Here is a 22,917-nt window from a genome sequence, read left to right on the forward strand (position 1 = left end):
TACAAAGCTGATAATACTAGGGACTACCTCGTCCCCTAGCACTTCACAGACCAATAAATTACACATGAAAACAATGAACCTTTAACATTAATTATACGAATTTAAGTCCCTGAGTTTTGGCTAATGGGGTCTGTGTTATTTCAAAAAGTTTGATATGGACTATCAATTAACCTCTTCCTTCCTATGGGATCGTGCCGTTCAACTGAACCTCCCCGCTCGAAGAGAAGAGGCAAGAAATACATCTGGCTTTCATGAACTGAGAAGCTTCTCACTTTTCTCTGCGCAACACTTTTAAAACACCTCCGAGGCGCTGTGCCTGCAGGACAAGTTTCTCGTGCTCTGCGAGGAGGAAGATGAGTAACTGCTTTCAGACGGAGTCAAAAAGGACATTACTGGGATTGGAACACAGAGACGGATATTTATTCTGCCTGTTTGTTTCTGTTTGGATAACAAAAACTGCAGAGACAGAAATGTTCGGGGGAAATGTCACCCAGAGTCAGGTCCTACAAAAAAAAGTTTGTCAAAGAACAAATGTGTATTTTCTTCATGCGGAATGCTGTAAATACGATGAGAAATGGCTGGTGAATTTTGAGCGGATGATGCTGAAGATTTCAGGCAGTAAACAAGCTTGTACCAGGTGGGGGTGGGTTCGCAAATGAGGAGGAATGTCTGAGGGCGTCACGCTAGTTTATATTTGTTTATTTTCGACCCAGAGCTGAGGCAGCGTTTCTTGTTCTCGTGTCGAGTGAAATTCGCCCCCTTTCTTTAAAGGCGTGAACAAACATGCCACGCGCTCCCGTTTGGACCGCAGAGAAAGGGGGGGGAGGGACGGGGAAATGGCGTGGCGCTAACTACGGAGAGAGCAGCAATTATTGCTTTTGTTTACCAATTGTGACTGCCGACAATTATCCGAGGTGAGCGCGGGGAAGAAACAAGCAAACAAACGAAATGTTTTTGCGAAAGCATTCGTGTGTTCGGCTTTGACAAATCAGGTCTCGGGCTGTGTGCACTCAAAGGCCTGACATCGCTGTATGCCAGAGAGAATGGAGATCCAGTGGGGAACTCTACATCATACATAGGGCATCAGGCCCTCAGCCTTCCCGGATGAAATATAGCACACATTAAAGCAGGCAGGTATTCTCAAGTCAAGCCCCAGACAACACTACCACCCAAATCTCGAGAGAACTTCACTCTGTCAGGTTCAGAGATGGTCTTGCCTTTCATGCCTACCTCCATAGACTCTCACTGTTACCCTTTTTAGCCTGTCCCCCACCTCATCCTCACGAGGAAGACAGTCACAGTCTCAGTCCTGTCTCTCTCTCTCTCTCTCCCCCTCTCTCTTCGAATCCTTTGGGGCTGAAACAAATTTGTACCTGTATTTATCTTTGACGTGTGAACACACACCTTACCTTGTTTAAAAAATGATCTTATGCCCCGATCTGATTATTATTCTAATTCTCAATGGTGCTAATTGCTGGTTACCCTTTTGAGACAGCGGACACAAGAGCGCGCCATCAACACCTGATATCAGCGATGGCTTCTTATCACACCTGAGTTCATAAGCCAGGCTCACGTGAGCTAGAGGAAGACACTTCATGCGCGGCTTAATGAGTGGACTTGCAGACCCCAGACATGCTATCACCCTGGCAGACTGGATCCCTGCCATAATTTGCGCTAACTTGTGTGTCGAGTCACCATTGGCACAGTCTAGATTCGATAACAGACCGACAGACCACGCCAATGCTACCCCCCCCCCCCCCCCCACACACACACTTTTCCACCCTGATTCCCATTCCTGTCTCCCCTATTTACCCTATCCCCCCCCCAAAAAAAAAAGAAATCCTATGTGTTCCTTCCCTTCCACAGGTTAATTCTTGTGAGAAATTATTACCCATTGAGACGTTATGGCCCAACCACCGCACTTCTCCATAATTGGTACTTGGAATCACATTATATTACATTACAGGCATTTGGCAGACACTCTTATCCAGAGCGACGTACAACAAAGTGCAAATCATAACCAGGCACAAGTGTGCTAAAAACCCTAGAGGGAAGTACAGTTCCAAGTGCTGGAAGTGAGCACATAGATAAAAACTTGGACCCCGTAGATTAATCTGATGAGAACATTCAAAACAAAAAGCAGCAATTAAACAGTTTTGGCAAGTACAACGCTAGCATTAATAAAACAAGTCCGATGCGAAAAATTTGTGTGTTGCTGATTTAGGAGTCCTGGTCTTTTCTTCGTTTGCACTAATTGTGAGTCTCTCTGGATAAGCGCGTTTTTCAAAATGGCTGAAATATAAATGTAAAATGGAGGACCATTCAGCCACTGCAGTGGTGCCTTAAAAGGCCTTAACATTACATTATTGCCATTTGGCAGACGCTCTTATCCAGAGCGACGTACAGTTGATTAGACTTAAGCAGGAGGCAATCCTCCCCTGGAGCAATGCAGGGTTAAGGGCCTCGCTCAAGGGCGGATCTTACTGCGGTTACACCGGGATTAGAACCGCCAACCTTGCGTATCCCAGTCCTTTACCTTAACCACTACGCTACAGGCCGCCCCCCACTTAACGCTGTCACTCAGCAGCCTGGTCAACACAGCTACAATAATACCTCCACAGAGCGGCGGGATGCCAGCTCACCCACCGGCATCGGGTAAATACACTACAATGGATCTTGTAACAAAATACAAAATGGAGGAGCCATAGGTAGCTGACAGGTGGTAGAGAGGAGACAGAGGATGTGTTGTAAGGGGCATTCCATCCAAAAATGAAATTATATGTTTCCTAGTTGTCAAATCTAGAAAATACTTCATAACACAGTGAAACTATCTGGATGGATAGATAGTACTGTGGGTGGAAACATAATTTTACTTGCTCTTGAACTCTTGACCACTTCTGCATGCCTTTATTAATTTAGTTGCTGCCACAGGATTGGCTCATGAAATATTTATATTATCTCGCTGGTGTACAGGTCTACCTGTAATGAAGTGCTCACTTAATTATAATATTTCCTGGCATGGAAATGTGAAAACATGTGTAATTAATTGTTCTGATTGAAGGCAGACCATCATCAGGGTTTGAATGGTATTAAAAGTGACTAAGGCAGTTTATCTTGATTGTACAGCAAACGGGTAGTTTTCGTGTTTGGCCACCCATCTTCACTGCTATTGGCTAGAGGGGTCATGTGACACATTAACCGTATGGTTTAGAGGCTGCTGATTGGCTGAGAAGCGCCCCACTGTAACGTCACTGGCTGCTTTGCTTTGCTATAAAGGAAAGGGGAACAGTGCGGCCTTCACTGCATGACAACTTCATTAATCACCAGGCTAATCGATAACCGCACAGGAAATGAGAGGAAGATGCTAAATACCGCTGTGCTCCACCCCCCCAACTCGGTCCTTTGAATCATTTCATGTTTTTCCTCCCTCCCTCTGTTATGCTACATCACTGGCATTTAGCAGACACTTATCCAGACCGACTGTCACAACTTTTGACACACAGCATATATATATACACAGCTGGATATATACTGAATCAATTCAGGTTAAGCACATTGTTCAATGGTTTAACAACCCTGTCTTACCTGAAAATCGAACCTGCATCCTACCTTTAGGTTGCAAGTCCAGTTGCCTAAACAGGGATCATCAAGTCACAGTCCCGGAGGGCCTTGAGACCTGTTGGTTTTCCACCCTCCCTTTACCTGGGAGTCAGGTGTGAAGACACTCCGGCCAATCAGTAGCACTAATTGTTCAGCTAATAACCTGGGAGAAAAGAAAACCAGGGCCGGATTTCGATTCAAGGTCCAGATTTCACGGATGCTGGCCAATACTACAGTGCATAGATGCGCTGCAGACACAGGGAGAGACAGAAGGGGAGCGGAATGGGGGTGAGGAGGGGAGGGGGAATATTAGATTACAGCTGGGGGGGGGGGGGGGGGCAGCGGCTCTGAATTCTCTCTCGGCACGGCGCAAATGGAAAACCCGGCTCAATTCTGCAGCGTTTCCTCATCACGCCACAAGCGTTATTAAAATGCAGCGGCCCACGCCGGTCCCGTCCGGAGCGGCTCCGCCGGCCGTGATTGGCCAGTCGCTGGGTGCCGTCCGCGAGAGCCCCACCCCCCACCCCACCCCCAACGCGAAGCAATATCCCGAAAATATACCGCAGGATGTATCGCTTTGATAAAAACACACAGAGAATTCATGTTTTAGTGTAGACCTCTGGTCTCCCGCTTTTTTCAAATTAAGGTGAAATTGATGTTTTCTAAATGTGATCTGCAAACCCCCCCCCCCCCCCCCCCCCCCCGGTCAACAATTCAGCTGGCTACCCCCATCCGCCTACGATTTCTCTGTCTCGTATGTAGATTTCAGAAAGGTTGAAATCAATGTATTAAAAATACTTGAGAAAATATATAATATATGACAAGTACACAAGTACTTGTCGCATAATATTGTACTGTACCTTTTATGGGGGTTAGGGCTTAGGTGATATACTGTATGGCTAATGCATGATAAATTAATGGTAATAAAATGCTGTGTGATATTGTATAAGTTAATTATATCTTATATCTTATTATTATATTATTGGTCCTCCATTATTATATTATTTGTACTTGTATAGTTAAGCTATATACATATGTGAAAATGAGTGCTGTCAAGTATTCACAAAATCATCTATTTGTACACAGCGTATAAATATTTGGAGTGCAAATATTATGACAGTATCCGTTTTGAGTTATGGGATTGTTCCTGGTGGTTTATTTAATGGCTGAATGAACAGGTTCGGGCTGTCTCATCCCGCTGATGATCAATGTGACTGGAGAGCGTGCGTTCATTAGCCGGCTTACGGCTCCGGATAGCTGAGGGTCTCAAATGGCAACTTATCAACACGTTTTATAACACACCTACAAGTCTAGTTAAGGACAACACATTTTGTGTGACTTTTGACACAGTTTTTGTTAAAAAGTGTTACATATACTTAAGAACATTCTATCAGTACACTGTATTGATAATACAAGGGTGCTGCTGTAACTTGTTTTTAAATGTGTTGAAAGTAGCAGTGAAAAGTGAAATGTGTATCGGATAATAACGCCTTGAACCTATTTTTACAGTGTGATCTTTTTCTTGACTTCTTGACTTTTTTCCTTTTTAGGGTGACCATATACTGAATTTTAAAAAAGGAGGATGGGGCAGGCAAGCATTATGATCTATGTTTATGGTCTATGAAATGCACAAAAAAAACCCAGAAATGTGGAAATCCTGCCTGGACAGATACTTAAAAAAAAAAAAATATATATATCTGGTAAAAATGAGGATGTCTGATCATCTTACTTAGATTCAACCTTATTTCCTATTAGAGTAGGCTTCATTTCTGTTCTTATTGTTTCCCCAGCACCACAAAGAATTACACAGCTATGAGCATTGTCAATGGAACTAAACAGATGAGCAAGAGCCAGTACTTGTTATTCCACAAAAAAAAAAGAAACAAAAAAGAAAAAAAAGAAACTCCACAGCTACCCATGAATCAACGGTGCAAATGTGCTCTCCCTGGAGACGGATCAAGGCTTCACTGGCTGCCTGTGTAGAAGTTCCCCCAGGGAGCAGACAGCGGGTGCCCCCTTCAGAGAGAAGAGCCACATCACCCTGATTACTCTGAATATCACCCCTCCCCTCCCCGTCCTGTGGGACCCCTCATTAGGGGGAGACGCCATCTTGTGTGACACAGAGTACGCCGTACCTCTGGCCTTTTCAGCTTCACACCTGCTGTTTCCCTGCATCTCTGACACATACACACACAATCACACACATACACACACATACACACACACTCACACACATACATACACACTCACACACACTCACACACACATACATACAGTGCACGTGTGCACACACACACATACACACACTCACACACACACTCACACACATACACACACGTACACACACCCTCACACACATACACACAGTGCACGTGTGTGCACACACACACATACACACACTCACACACACATGCTCACACACACATACACACACGTACACACACACTCACACACATACACACACACTCACACACATATAAACACATACACACACTCACACATATACATACATACAGTACACGTGTGCACACACACACATACAAACACACTCACACACACACACTCACATGCACATACACGCACAGACACACACGCACACACACATACACTCACACAACTCACACACATACACACACACACTGACACACACATACACGTGTGCGCTCACACACACATACACACGCATGTTCGCACACACATACACACTCACACACACATATACATGTGTGCACCCAAACACACACCTCTCCTCATTAGCACTGGTCTCTGGAGGAATCCAGGCACCCCAAAAATGACAAGTAGCCTCCTTCTACTTTCATCGCAGGGTTGGGCACCGAGGCAGGAACGGGACACGGCAGTGGGAGCAGGAACGGGACACGGGAGTGGGAGCAGGAACAGGACACGGGAGTGGGAGCAGGAACAGGACACGGGAGTGGGAGCAGGAACAGGACACGGGAGTGGGAGCAGGCACAGGACACGGGAGTCGGAGCAGGAACAGGACACGGGAGTGGGAGCAGGAACAGGACACGGGAGTGGGAGCAGGAACAGGACACGGGAGTGGGAGCAGGAACAGGACACGGGAGTGGGAGCAGAACAGGACACGGGAGTGGGAGAGGAGCAGGGGCACAGGAGTAGGAGAGGAACAGGGGCACGGGAGTGGGAGCAGGAACAGGGCACGGGAGTGGGAGCAGGAACAGGACACGGCAGTGGGAGCAGGAACGGAACACGGGAGTGGGAGCAGGAACAGGACACGGCAGTGGGAGCAGGAACAGGACACGGGAGTGGGAGCAGGAACAGGACACGGGAGTGGGAGCAGGAACAGGACACGGGAGCGGGAGAGGAGCAGGGGCGCGGCGTGGCACTGAGAACAGCGGGAGTCTTGCTCCGTCTCACTCGCACTGAGCCCAACTCCTCACGACTTCATTTCCGAGCGGACGGAGCTGTCTGGAGAACTCTTATCACAGCCTGTCAGAGGCCGTGAGCCGCTTGGGTAAAGATGATGACAAAACTCACCGGATCAAAGATCAACCGACAACAACAAAAAAACCAAAAACAAACGCTGCACCTGTCCTCACATCGTCCACTACCGCTTGAACACCCTTTTCTGTCCTTAGAGGAGCAGGTCAGAGAACACTAGCAACACTGGTACTGCCATTTTTAGATCACTGGGCAGCCTGGGCAGCCCGTAGCGTAGCGGTTAAGGTACATGACTGGGGCCCGTAAGGTCGGTGATTCGATCCCCAGTGTACTGTAGCCACAATACGATCTCCACAGCCCTTAACCCAGCATTGCTCCAGGGGAGGATTGTCTCCTGTTTAGTCTAATCAACTGTAAGTTGCTTAGGATAAAAGCGAGCGTCAGCCAAATGACGTGGAATGTAATGATGTCTGCTTATGGGGTTTTGGAGGTTTGGCTGCACTTTCAGCATGAAATGAACTGTTGTGCCAGGCTGCATGTTGGTGCAGAGAGTTGTATGAAGAGTACCGGGAAAATGCTTGTTAGCAATTGTAAAGAAAACCTGTGATTTTTTTTGCAGTTCTGTAAATTCAATCATTTCCCGGAATCAGCACCCTCTTAGCGCTCCTAAACGCTTGAGAAAAACCCACAAATATACTGCATGTGTAACAAATTGAAATAAGCATTTTAGGTTCATCCAATGAAACACGCTTTTTACCAGGGTAAGAGCTACATTAAAATGCGTATAATAACCACTTGTTTGGGGGTGACAGGCAGACTGTCTTGTTTTCCAGGTCACTTGTTTTTCTTTGTTTATGTTTATTGTGTCTTCCTGTGGATACTCCAGGAGCACCTGACTTGCCACTTCATGCTGCTTACAAATTCATCTTCATGGATGACGACATGCATAATCCATTTGATACAAAGCCATCGTAAACACTCTCGCTAATATGCGGCAATTGACAATACCTGACATAGGATGAGGGCTAGGGATTCAAACGAAATTCATTCGCACTGCACCCCGGTTAGAAAATACCACGGTAATCTGATGTCGAGAAGCGAAAATGAGCTTCGTTGACACCGCACCCCTGTTAGAAAATACCACGGTAATCTGACGTTGTGAAGCGAAAGGTCAATGTGATCTACATTGCACGCACTTCAAGCAAATTGATTTCAATTGCCTTCTGTCACCCTCTCCTGAAAATGCAACAGAAAACCTTGATGCCCAGCCAAAATAGATGCCCTAGCTAGAAGCCATTTTGATTAACGCTGATTCCCGCAACGCCGAGCTCAGCGCTCCACGTTGGCCCAGCCGCCCCCTCACGATCGCCGCTAATCCACCTGGATGATTCACCTGCACCGAAATGCCAAAAACACCTGCCATGATGATCCTGTATCAAAGTGTTCCTGACACAGTTACGCGGCGGTACTGAGAATGTGATCTTTCGGCAGGCCGGGAGCCTGTACAACAACAATTCTTGACCCCCCATGCCACACCCCCCCCCACCTCCTTCCAGAAGTTTCTTTGGGAACATACTAGCCTTTTGTAAACTGGACATCCCCCCCCCCCAGATTCTGTAGTTTTCACAGTCTTGTGCTATCATACTGATAATTATTCAAGGCAGAATTCTCTCTGCCTTTGCGGCTACACAGAAAATTGAATATCGTTATTACAGCCCTCCACATGCGCTACATGGAACATGTGATGAGAGAGAGAAAGAGAGAGAGAGAGAGAGTGACCATTTACCTTTTTCCGAAGGTGTTGAAGGAATTTTAAAAAAAACCTCCCGTGTTTCTCTGGAAAGAATCTTGTCCAAAACACCTGCTCGGCTTGTTGGGCTGCAGTCCCAGCTGTGAGTGTTTACTGGGTAATGGCTGGGGCCGGGGGTGTGGTGGTGGGGGGGCTGGTGTGGAGCAGCAGGGGCTGACATCTGGAATGGCAGCCCGGAATCACAGCCCCGGCGCTGGGCCGGTGGGGCAGGAGATCGCCTGGAGACAGAGGCAGCTGGAGCCGAGATGTGAGTGAGAGTGAGAGGGCCCTCGCTGTGAGATCCTTGGAAATAGCCCCCTAACCTCTCACTCTCACACACACTCACACACACACACACACACACGCATGCGTGTGCACCACACACACATACACACTCACGCACACACACACATACACACACACACTCGTGCACCACACACACACTCACACAAACACACACACACATACGTGCACCACATACACACACACACACACACACACACCACATACACATGCACCGCACACACACACGCACACACACTGGCACCCCACACACACACACGCACACGCAACAACACACATTCACATCACGCATACATGCTCTTCCCCTCACACATACACACACACATGCACATTTACGCACGCACACACACACACCCATGAACACACTTAATCACACACACACACACACCCACACACACACACACACACACACACACACACAATGTTTGAGGACTTTGTCAGTCTGACTCCCCATTGATTTGGAAAGCACGAATTCCCCATTCCGAGTCAATGCGGAACAACCTAATAAAGCAGCTACTGAACTACCGCTGTTCTGGCACATTAAATACGTCCAACAGGTGATGCTAAAGCAGCCATGCTTGAAGATCATGTTCATGATTACACTGCACTCTGCGGACCTATCTGCATTCTCATCGATATTAATCATGTTTTTTATTGTCTGCTTTATTATGCCTGGGGTTCGGAGGAATCTTCCCAGTAGGGATAAATAAAATATTTGATTCTTTTCTTGTCTTCCACACTAGGATGTTCTGTTTCCTCAGATGTTGACATTGAAAACCCTTTGGAACCGTTCCCAGTCCTCTGGCACTTAGCCCACCCAACACAATAACCTGACCAGATCCACATTCTCCACAAAGTCAACACCTTGTTCCAACTAAAACCTTATTTACAACATGATGGGTGAAATACCCGGAGCAGAAACACCTCTGTTGACACCCCTGCCCAAAATCGCTTGGGTCTCGACTCGTGTGAGGGCTCGTGTACACAAGCAGGGTGATTATTAATACTCAAACTTATATGAGTCCGGTGCACACTACATGAAAGAGATGTTTTATCTTGACTGTGAGGATCTGCTGCAACCCACTGAGTAGAGTGCCAGGGATCGGGCAGAGGGAACCAAGAGCCGACTCAGGGGTAAGGCAGGCTTTAATGGCAGACCCAAAACGTAATCCAAAAACAATGGTCATAATCCAGGCACAGGTGAAACTAATGACTGAGTGACAGAAACAGAAAACACACTACGGTGGTCACAGAGGGTAATAAGAGGCGAAAATGCTCGAACAGAGGAACACAGATGTCAAAAGGGCACAGGTGTGACATAGAGTGTGTTCGGCTCGTATAAGTTTTTACAGCGGTGGAGGAAATGAGTTTTTAGAGCATTGTCCTTTCATCCTTGCACCTTGTTATATATATATATATATATATATATATATATATATATATATATATATATATATAGATTAATGGGCAACAATTTCAATTTTATCCATTTAAAGTTAAATCCATAAGGCAATAAAGCGTGCAAAAAGGGAAGGGGTCTGAATACTTTCTGAATCCACTGTATCTATCTACTCTTCAAAGGATTAATGTTCACTCAAAATTAATGGGAGTTTGGAGCATCGGTCCAGTCGGGAATGTGGTTAGGTGTCATGCGTACGAGACAATGCAGCTTCCCTGCTACAACAACCCTGGGTTTCAGAGCAAATTTCACTCCACAAATTTCAACCATTAAAAACATTAGTCTGGTAAATACAATAAGGGCATATCTCAGGAAGCCGCTACACAATGAGAATATCCTTTTATTTTATCTTAATGTGTTTCCCCCACTGAACCTCGTGTGGGATGCAATGTTTCCCGGGAAGTTGCCAAACGCGAATGATGGATGATTTAGCCATTAGCGTCAGATGCTGTTAACGTATCTCCTTCTCTCTCTCGCTCTCTCACATTTTCTGACATTACTCATCCTCTACTCTGTATTCCTCTCCCGACGTCACTCACACTTATCTCTTGCGCACACACAAAATCCGACATGAACGTACTTGTCTTGTCGTGATAGCGTAGCCCCGCTTTAGCGTAGCCCTGTGTGAATGAATGCCGGGTGAGAGGTGTTTCTTCTGAAGGACGTGTTTAATTCACAACTGTCTTCTTGGCGATGACTCCCCCACCCCCCTCTGTGAAGTATAAAGTAGGACCAGCAAACAAAAGCCAGAATATAGATGTTTAGAGGGCTGGAAATCTAGGTTGAGTGATCAAGGTTTTGACATAAATGGTGGTGTAGCCCAATATAGCTCAGGTTTTATGCAGCTATACAAAGGCTGGCTATGTCCTAGTCGAATAGAAAACTTTCACTTTTCAACCAAACGTCACCGGGCCTTCACCTGAACACCTGGATGGGGTTTTACAGACACAAAAATGCTCACTGGGGAATCTGTGGTGTGTGATGTGGGGGGTGGGGTTAAGTCTACCACATCGATGGAACTCAAAGCACAGAACAGGCCTCAAACTGGAAAAAAAGACATTCTTAAATAAAGTATGGCCTAATAATTGAGCACTGCATACCCAGGTCTGAGCACTTTCAATCTAGGCAAATCCCCAGGTCCCAAAACTAGCATGTGATCAGAAACGTTCAGCACATAATGTTGCAAGGACACAGAGAAGATCCTCTGCATCTTCAAGAAAGTAGTAGGGAAGTATGGAACTAAGAAAGTAGTAGGGAAGTAGGGAACTAAGAAAGTAGTAAGGAAGTATGGAACTAAGAAAGTAGTAAGGAAGTATGGAACTAAGAAAGTAGTAGGGAAGTAGGGAACTAAGAAAGCAGTTCCTCCCCCACCCTGCCCGACCCGCTCGGTAATCTGCACACGCCAGCCAGGGTGATCCGTGTCCCCTCCCCTGCTGTGTCCCAGGGACTGGTCTGTAATCTCATCCCCTACCCTGCTTCCCTGCGACTGACTGGCTCTTTTCATGCTCCAACTAATTCTCCTCTCCTCTTTTTCCCTCCATCTTTTTCTGTCTTTTTTTTTGCAGTCACCAATCTTAAAATAGTTTCTTCCTCTTGTTCATCCAATTTGGAACCAATCGTTGTCATTGGCACTCCTCGCTGCAGACGAACTACCGCCCTTAATTATTTAATTAGCCCGATCATTTACACGATCTGTCATTTATAGCCACATTCCGTGATACGAATAGCAGCCGGTAAAATTTTCTTATCTTAAAGCATTTTATTGTCGCCTAATTTACGAGTGAATTGGTCATGGTGCACATGGCTAATTCGCTGATTGAGCCAGGGTAACTGGTTTGCAGCAAAACCCTGCGTACGCACCGGCCCTCCAGGGCTGGAGTGGCCCACTCCCGGTTTAAACGGCGTACTCGTCCGCAGAATGTCAGTACAGAAGTTGGGGCAAACTTTCCTCCAGCACAGACGAAGAGAAAAGAGAGCAAACACACTAGAGCTGAACTAATAAAACAGGACTTAAGAGGTGCTTCACAGTCAGGACCGTTCTAGAAAAATCCATACCTGGAAAACTGCACAAGGACTAACCCAAAATAAGGAGAGCTTAGAGACACAGAACCTTTAATAAAACAGGGTGACTGTTGTTTCCAAACGATTTCAACTTCAATCGCCCTGTTTTATTAAAGGTGTTTAGTTTAGCTTTAGCCAACCAAAGGTAAAAGACTTTCCAGGCTCTTACGCAACACACAACAGACATGTCAACTGAAGTATACAGGGTTGTATCTACAGTTTTTTGTTTATTTTTGAGAAGTCAAATAAAAAGTAATCTTACTTTAACATTTGAAGAACTGTGTTATGTTTAACTTTGTAGGATTTAGTCAGGGTCACTTCTGTTCACTTAGATATTCATTGTAAAAGGTTTTTTGACCAAGGGCGCCAACATTTTTGAACACCACTGTATATTCAAACGTTTAGATCAGTTAAATATATAACAAAGAGTATTCGCACTTAAACAAATGACAAAAATAAATGCCATAATTCAAAAACAAGAGCCACTTTATGATTCCACAACAACTTCTGCTCTTAATTATTTAAGTAGCCAAGTCATTTACTGTTGTCAGATGTTTTAGTTTTGTTTTACTTTTTTTTTTTATACGCTCACGATTGACAGCAGGCGACTGTTCTTGTGCCTGCTATGCCAAACGGTTTACCGAGTACCGTCAGTGTTGACAGCTAATTAGGTTAATTGGGCCGGGGTAATTGGCAGAAACACATCCTCTGGGAATTGAGTTGCCCCCCCCCCCCACCTCCTCTAAGATCTGGGAATGTCATGGACGAGGCCCTCCCGTTCCCCCCCTTACCTGGCGGGATCACAGTCGGAATTTAATCCCGCCTCATCCCTTCCCTTTTTGTTTGTTCATAACAGTGCGAGCCGAAGACAGAGTATGTGGAGTGAGACTCTGCTTTCATGTCATACTTAGAAGCGCGCCCTTTGATCATCTGAATAGGAAAAAGAAAGGAAGGCACCCCATGGTACACAGAGCTAAAATCCCTCTCAGTGAATGAAACCTTACAAATGATGTCATAGGTAGAGTACACATGAAGTCTTATTCTGCGTGGTCCGTGGCTCTGTCTGTCCCCGGAAGTATCTCATGGTATAATTGTAATGTTAATTTACGCCATGAAGTAAGTAAGGAATGAAAGAATTAGGTAGGTACCACTGTAAAACAAGCTTTCATTAACTGGCATGGGTTAATGGAACCCCCTACCCTCTACCGTACAGAAATGGACAGTGGAGGTTGCTACGTTATTGAGTACACGACATGCACTATATCTTAAATATTTTTTAACCAGTACATTCATTTTGTCCTCATTGGGCTGAAGGAAAAGCTATCCCTGGTGTAAAATCTAGCAATGGCCAGCTTAAAATGCCAGCTAACAGCTGTTTCAAAATATAGCTTGAGCTGGTCACAACCTGTTAAGCATGGAGCTGGTCTAATTGATCAACCAGCTAACAGCTGTTTCAAAACCTAGCTAGAGCTGTATTTTTCAGCAGGGATAATTACTGTGCTGTAAGTGTTCAAATTTAAAGCTGTTAACCAGGGTTGTGCAGCCTTTGAGTTTTATGTTGGGAAGGCAAAATTAAACAACTTGAGGGACCCTTGGGAAAAATTCAGTTCCGTCTTTTCCACGGTGAGCAACCTTCAGGTACGGTAACCTGAAGCCGACAGCCGTAACAACATGATCAATGATCCTGATGCTTTTCGGCTACATCTCTTCCAGTAATATTTTATTTACTGGCTTCTACAGCTTACTGCTCTGCAAAAAACTCAAAATAGATCAATCTTTTTTGTCTTATATTTAGACTTAAAATTGTATTTCTGCTCTTTTGCAAGATAGGACCAAAAGATTGGCAATGAGGTGAGACAATTTGACTCATTTTCAGATTGACCAGTGGGGAAAGACAATTTCATTTGTCAAGCAAGAAACTTAAAGCAAGCTAATATTTATAATATTATATTTATTTACACGTTATTTTAGAAAAATAACGTGATTTTAAGTCTCAATACAAGACAAAAATACTGGTTTAGACTTTTTATTACAGTGTATACAGCTAAAGACCCAGCCACAAGCAAGACAGTTTTTTGGTAGCCACAGGGACTCAAACTTTTAAAAAACATATCTCCCTCTAACGTACTAAATATGTACAGGGAACAAATGCAGAACAAAGGATTAAATAAACAGATAAGCTGACAATTCCAGGTCCTTAAACACTGAAGAACAAATTAAAGTTACCGCAGCCTCAAGTTGGTTTAAGGGGCAGATATTAATGAGCGTATTTTAAAATAAAAAAATAAAAAACTCCGGTAAATCTATATATTTTTAGCTGCACCCACTCACTTTAAACAACACGTTTATTCAGAGAGCACTGCGAGCACGCCGCACAACTGCCAAGAGACGTTAAATATGGATCAGCCTTTAACAGCTTAATCAAACGTAATTAATGGAAGCCAGCTGGGGCCGGAAATAAAAAAATAAAAAATAAATGCGCGTTAGCAGTTCGCTCCTGGGTCTGGGGTCGAGACTCCCCGGCCCGGAGGCTGTCACGCACCACTGACTCTTACCGCTTACGCCGGCTCCGACTCTGTTTACTCTTACCGGCTGTACCGCACTGCGAAGGGGAGGGGTGTTTTCAGTGTTTCTCAACAATCACATTCAAAACCTCATACTAGTCTGGTGGTTTTTAGGGGGGGGGGGAGAACCAAGGTGCCAGCTGTTGAGCTATTAGTTTCGCCAATGTCGCCTCCTAGTGATACCTATATTTTCACTCAAAAAGCCCATTTTCCCATTGGTCTCCATTCATGTTTGACAGCAAATTAAAATAATATTTATTGATGTTAAATCTATGCTACATATTTTTTTAAATTATATTTTATTTTCCAATTAATGGTAAAATCTATTGCGCCCTCGTTTGGAACTGCTCAGGCGTTTATCATTGGTTTATCCGCCGTGGTACGTAATTGAGTCTTCTTCATTGTGCATGTGACCAAGGATTCAAATGAGCATGATCGGTGAGCCAACACGCTGTCCTGTGTGGTGGAATTCTTCCCCATTGGTTTCTATTGGTGTTGCTGTCTCTATATATTATATACTCTATGCTGGGAACAAAGACACAGCCACGGTGGGGGGTGGTCGGTGTGCTGAGAGTTGTAGGGAAAATAAGAAAAAACTTCATTAGAAATGGAAAAGAAAATAGCATCCAAGCAGTTCCAAAGTTGTTGAGGCAGGGCTTCAAAACAATTTCTTCTACCAAAGTGGGGACTGACTGTCACTGTCCTAGCAACTTAAAAAAAACTACAAAAAATATTAACTCAAAGTACAAGTTTGCTCAGAAATCTTTTGAAGACGTACACATACATTTTAAACAAAAAATGGACTGTGTTTTCACTTCAGTGCTTTGATCTAAAGAATTCAGTAACTGCATTCTGGAAAGATCCTCACCCAAAACATATATTTTTAATACCAATGGTGCTGTGTGATGTCAGCAGCCTCAAACACCCAGCTCTAAAGCATCACCACAGGAGGGGGGGGCGACATGGCTCAGGCAGTAAGAGCAGTCATCTGGCAGTCGGAGGATTGCTGGTTCGATCCCCCGCCCGGGCTATGTCGAAGCGTCCCTGAGCAAGACACCCAACCCCCAAATGCTCCTGACGAGCTGGTCGGAGCCCTGTGTGGCGGCCAGTCATCGTGAGTGTGTGCATGAATGGGTGAATGAATCGCCATCGGTGTGAGTGTGTGTATGAATGTAAAAAAAAAAAAAAAAGCATCACCACAGGTGTATGCTAATGAGGGAAGAACTACCAATCAGAGGCTCTGTTTTTAGGTAGGCTGTAATGGCTACAAATCCGATCCAATATGCATTTTAAATACAAATGGATTGCGTACCAAAACAAGTGTTACAGTTACCCTCATTCTTTGGATTTTAATTTCAGGTTTCTTTTAAATGATGTTTCCGGGAAACTTTTACTTGCTTTTTATAAGGTATGTTCTTTGTTCCTGTACATTTGTTATATATTGTTTGCTCCATTTCTGTGATATTTTTAATGCGGTAGTGTATCTGTTGTATTGTTGTATTCTCAGAGTTCCATTATAAAAGAGAGCTTTGCTCTCAATTGGCCTCTCCCTGTTTAAATAAAGGTATATTCATGTATTTATCTTCAATGTACTTGGAAAGGATTACCTTAATATATGGTGGGCATGGCTGTGGACAGCTATTACCAAGCCATTCCTCTTTACAATAGCTGGGTGCTACAACTCTCTGCTGCTGCACTTTAGTACCCCATTAATGTCATCACCTCGGTATCCCCACTGAAGACAATCTCCCCCATCCATTATGCAACACGTTTACTCCTGGTCAGGGTCACGGGGGTGCTGGAGCCCATCCCAGCATGCACTGGGCGAGAGGCAGGAACAACAACCAAGACAGGTCACCAATACATTGCCAGGGCAACAGTCACTAAACTGACCATTTAGACCAGGGGTGTCAAACTCCAGTCCTGTAGGGCCGCAGTGTCTTCTGGTTTTTGGTGTGTTTCAGCACAAGTCATGAATTTTAGTCTTTCAGTCCATACACCTTGTTCTCAAGGCCTTAATTGGCCACTGAAACCAGAAATACCAGCAGACACGGCAGCCCTCCAGGACTGGAGTTTTTCACCCCTTATTTAGACTCAGCAAGTAACCTAGCTTACATGTTTTTGAATTGTGGGAGGACACCAGAGTACACAGAGGGAAACCACAAGAACATGGTGGGCACATGCAAACTCCACACAGGATGGCTCAGGCCAGGATTTGAACCCAGGGCCTTCTCCCTGTGAGGCGACAGTACCTACCGACCACCCCACCGCGCCTCTGTCTGTATAGGCACCGAGCAGCGTAATGCACACCGAGTGCTGTGAGCTTCTATTCCAGTCCTTTCTCAATGACCGTGACTCATGTCCCTTCCTCCTGCCAGGGCTTCCGAAATAAAGGGTAACAAAACAAAAGCCGTGAATGAAATTCAAGGGTTTTACGTCTCTCAAGTAAACAGCTACACGGTCTTGACAAAGAAAAAGTCTGAAGTAGATGGGATTGGTTTGTCACTCCTGGTGGCTGGGGCACGGGCAAAAGCTGGGCTTTTAATGTCGGAAATTTGACATCCCCCCCTAGAGAGCGCTATTGATTGGCTCCGCCACATTTCCTTAGCAACCGTGTGCTCCTCACAGCTCCTGTTGCTAAGTCCCTCGCGTTCTGTTTCCTCTTCCTCCGATTTCTTTTTTGTATTTATTTGTTATTCGTATTTATTTATTAATGAGGGCGAAGAGAAGGTTTGTCTGGATTTTTGATAGCTAAACGACTCGGGGCGCTGACTCAGAAGGGCGCTTGTTCGCTGAACCGTGTTCCGACCTTGTTTCTTTTCCGTTTTTTTTCTTGTTGTGGGTGTTAGAGTACGACCTCTTGAAAACTGACGAGAGCTCATGAATCACTTACAATGTGCTGCATCAGTGAATCTAGGGCTTTAATCAAACAAGCTTTCAGCGTGCTTTAAGGGTTACTCCATTCACGCTTAGCATGAACACATACATTCACTGACAGGCATACACCAAGGTTCACATCTAAACACGGAGACCATCAGATACTCTGAACACTGTCCAAATGACTTATCATCCCTCTGGGGGATGACCACAATAACATCTTTGGTTAGTCTGTGGCACACTGTGTGTCTTGTGCTCAGGAATTTGCAAGGCATTGGTCTGTATTAAGAGCAATTTTTAAACTGGGGCTTGTATTTAATTTTAGTGATTTTAAGTGATTTTATAACATGCACTTAATTTAAAATTATTTCCACAAGAACTACATCCTTGTTTTATTAGCTAATTATTTTTTGACAGCTTGCATGCATGGACAAACAATCTCTCTCTGTCTCTCTCTCTCTCTCTCTCTCTCTGTCTCACACTCACACACACACACACACACACACACTTGTGCACACATACTTTATCACCTTAATATCTCAAAATACCCATGAATATCGACAACAGATGTGACACTGCTGCTATACCCCCAAGCAAGCTTTTAATAATCTGAGGTGTGCAACTATTGTTTTGAATAAATGCACAGTAGCGCCCAACATGTCTGGTTTAATATGGAATATGCTCTCTACAAAATAACATGTATCTAGATAGCTGTACCATAAGCATATCATTTTAGAAAAGGATCTTATACTGTAATATAATGTGTTATGATATATATAACTGTTATATTATTGTTGCATATGTCATTTTAATTTTGGTATGGACTGTCTATTGTCATTCTGTTCGTCAAATGAGGATGAATTCTGTGTTTTTCACCCATACCAAAAACATTTACAAAGATACATAATTTTACAAAAGGGTCATATAATATATGTGGAATAATATTTAGCCACTTACATATATAATTGTTGAATATGTATTTGAATATGTTGAATATGTTGTTTCAAATTGAACAGAATAAAATTAGGATGATTTTGGTGCTTTTTTACCCAATAAAATCTCTCTGCCTTGGACAGACGCTGCACAGAGAAGGCCTTTATTGTGGAAGAGGCGTTAGTCCTTAGCTGTGTCATGTGATGTTTGTGCTGTTTTATGATATTTCTGAGCCTTCAGTGCCGACCAACAAACACTGGGCATTGTTTCTGAACATTGCACCACATTGTCAAATAAAGCGTTCTGTGTGGCTGCCCGCCGGGGATGAGAGATCGTTTGAGAACACATCAGTGTAGTTTTCCCAACTTCAGAAAGAGATGATTTTGGACTTACTCACTTATTTTTTTTGTGCTCATCAAATACCCACAACAAAAAATCCCTTTGTTTTTAGTGTAAAAAGAAACACAAAGGATCACATCTGTCCGAGTAATCACAGGCCCTTTGATGCACAGTCAGTGATGGATAGCTGGCCAAAACTGACAAATATTTCAGCAGATTATCCTAGTTGAGCTGCAGAACCCATTTCATACTTGAACCTTTCATTGTTCAACAAGTTGGACAGAAAGGGTGTGGTATAAGCACTGCCACCTCACAGCAAGGAGGTCCTGGGTTCGAATCCTGGTCAGCCGGCGGCTCTCTGAGTGGAGTTTGCACGTTCTCCCCGTGTGCGTGTGGGTTTCCTCCAGGTACTCCGGTTTCCTCCCACAGTCCAAAGACATGCAGGTCAGGCTGATTGGAGAGTCTAAATTGCCCGTGGGTATGAGTGTGTGAGTGAATGGTGTGTGTGTGCCCTGTGATGGACTGCCGACCTGTCCAGGGTGTATTCCTGCCTTTCGCCCCAATGTATGCTGGGATAGGCTCGCAGCCCCCCTATCCCTGTTCAGGATAAGCGGGTTAAGATAATGGATGGATGGGTGCGGTATAAGTTTTTTGAAACACAGGACATGATGTTGTGATCCAGAGGGCCCGGAACTCTGCATGGCACCCTTTCTCCACCCTGAGCCAAGCTTGCACCTGACCGCATACCTCTTCAGGACTAGGTGATACAATCCTTGTTTATACCCTGAGAAACACGCTGTTTTGAGTTGGGGCGATGATGGCGTTTCAGGGTCGAGTGGTTGGAGTTAGGCACTTCACTGGGGTCGTCAGGTGGGCACGCTCCGCCTCTGGTGTTTCGTCGAAAAGGCCCACGACGCCTCCAGAGGGCTCAACAGCGACATCTGGCGTCCCAGGGGTGCCCCCCCACTCCACTTTAACCCCTTCTGCGTCTCACTCCCCTTGATGCCGTCTCGTTCTTGGAGTTATTTCTGAGCCCAGATGTTGTCTCCCCTCCTGATCCAGAGCCACTGACTTGCCCTTTCAGCAGCACTGGAGAAAATATTTCAGCAGATCATCATAGTTGAGCTGCAGCACCTGTTTCACACTTGAACCTTTCATTGTTCAACAAGTTGGACACAAAGGGTTTCAGGCTAAACAGAAATAGAACTATAATGGTGGTACAATGGTACACACAAGCAAAATGTCCTATATGAAATAAATGTATTAACCATGCTTTCATGGTAAATAAATAATTGTTTTGGGGATGCCCTTCTATATGATATTTAACAGAAAAGCACATTAAGGCCACAGTATAAAGTGAGCCTTGCAATCTTGCTACCATCTACATTAGGATTTTAAGTAATTAAAAAATGTCATTCGTTAGTTATTAGTTATTTCAGTATGTGAAGTGACATATAATACAATGCAGTATTCCAACATTTCTGATCTATCCTGAGCGTGTGTGTGTGTATGTGTGTGTGATTTCATCACACTCAGTTTGAAGCTTGTTTATCTTCTAATAAATCATGAAAAGTACAATTTCTATTAAAGGTGCGTGGTTACCATGGCTGTGACCATTCCCGATTCTGCTGCAACACATATTTTCTTCATCGCAGAAATGTACTGCCCATACCATATAATTTTCAGTTCACATTTTGGCACATGTCAGGGGGTTGCTTGATGTAACCGGTAATTACGGCCACAATGTTCTGCAACATGAAACATATATTTTAAAGCACACACATCATGCACTTTCATTTCCCAGGCCCAAACTCTCGCTGTTTGTATGGCAAATCATTAATTCAAACGACAGCATCGGGATGTTTTCCTATGATGCGGTCCTGATAGGACACGCATTTCAAAGTCGGGATGGGCAGCGAGCGACGGCCAGTTATTTATTTTATCATATAATTTCCGCTGACAATTACGTTTTGCTCGTCTGGTCCTCTGTCCAGGGGACCGGCTTTGAAATGGGTTTTGGGCCACATGGGGGCATGTCCATGCAGGACTCTGCGGGAGCTGTCAGACGACGTGACAGCGGGAATAATGAGACTCCCACGCCACTCTCTCTCCATGCTTGTAGGATCCCACTGCTGACACCTCTTTAACCCTTTCCATGTTTGAAAAAAAATTCTAAGTCAGTGTTCTAGAAGACCATTGCTTTCAATGGTGATTGGTTATGTCAATGGTAGTGATGGTTACATCGGCATTAGAATGTTCAGTTAAGAAGTGATTGTTAAATTGGCATTAGAATGTTCAGTTAAGAAGTGATTGTTACACTGGCATTAGAATGGAATGTTCAGTTAAGAAGTGATTGTTACACCAGCATTAGAATGTTCAGTTAAGACGTGATTGTTACACCAGCATTAGAATGTTCAGTTAAGAAGTGATTGTTACACCAGCATTAGAATGGAATGTTCAGTTAAGAAGTGATTGTTACACCAGCATTAGAATGTTCCGTTAAGAAGTGATTGTTACATCAGCAGTGATTGTTGCATGAGCATTAGAACATTCAGTTATATGTGATTCTAATCACATGTAAGCTGTGACCTCACACCTTAAAGGATAAAAATGGACAGTTAACTTTGGTCTGTAATGGCTGGGCTAATGTGGCTCATGACACAGAATATAAATAATGCGGTTGACCATGAGGGACCGATGGAGATGGAGGTTGAAGGGGGTCATTGTGTCAGGGTGAGTGGGAGAGAGAGAAGGTGACATCCTGATAAAAATAAAATTCTGTAACAATGTAGGAAATAAACCCTGACAGTACATTAACCTTTATATTCTCATTTTCTGCACAGTGAAACATTTTGGATCGTATAAAATGAGCAGCAGGTTTGGACGGCACTAGGGTTTAACATGCCCCCTATAGGTGGAGAAGTTCTTGGCCTTTCCATCCGCTTTAAAATTGTTATTTATTTCCCCACCTGGGGCATGGTCCACAAAGCAGGATTACTGAATTAGCCAGATAACTGAACGGAGTAAAACCCGGAACAGCTCTTTTTACTTCAGTCCATGTTCCAGATTTTGGTGTGTCCTGGTTTTCCTCAGTGCAGTTATCCAGCCAGCTAGGTAAACCTGCTTCATTATACAGGCCCCTCAGTCCATGTTCCAGATTTGGGAGGGTTCCAGGTTTTACTCAGTGCAGTTATCCAGCTAAGCCAGTAACCCTGCTTTGTGGAATAGGCCCCAGTACAGGCGCATTACTCTCTGTGTGCTTGGAATAAGTGAGGTCAAGCCATGCAAGGTCAAGGCAGCTGCACTGTACTCCTAGCCACACTCTATTCCTAACCACACCTTAATTCTAGCCGCACTGTATTCCTAGCCACACTCTATTCCTAACCACACCTTAATCCTAGCCGCACTGTACTCCTAGCCACACTCTATTCCTAACCACACCTTAATCCTAGCCGCACTGTATTCCTAGCCATGCCATATTCCTAGCCACTCTGCATTCGTAGCTACACCCTATTCCTAACTATGCCCTATTTCTAGCCATACTGTATTCATAGCCACACCATATTCCTAGCAAT

Source organism: Conger conger, chromosome 4 (assembly GCF_963514075.1).
Source record: "Conger conger chromosome 4, fConCon1.1, whole genome shotgun sequence".
Taxonomy (NCBI): domain Eukaryota; kingdom Metazoa; phylum Chordata; class Actinopteri; order Anguilliformes; family Congridae; genus Conger; species Conger conger.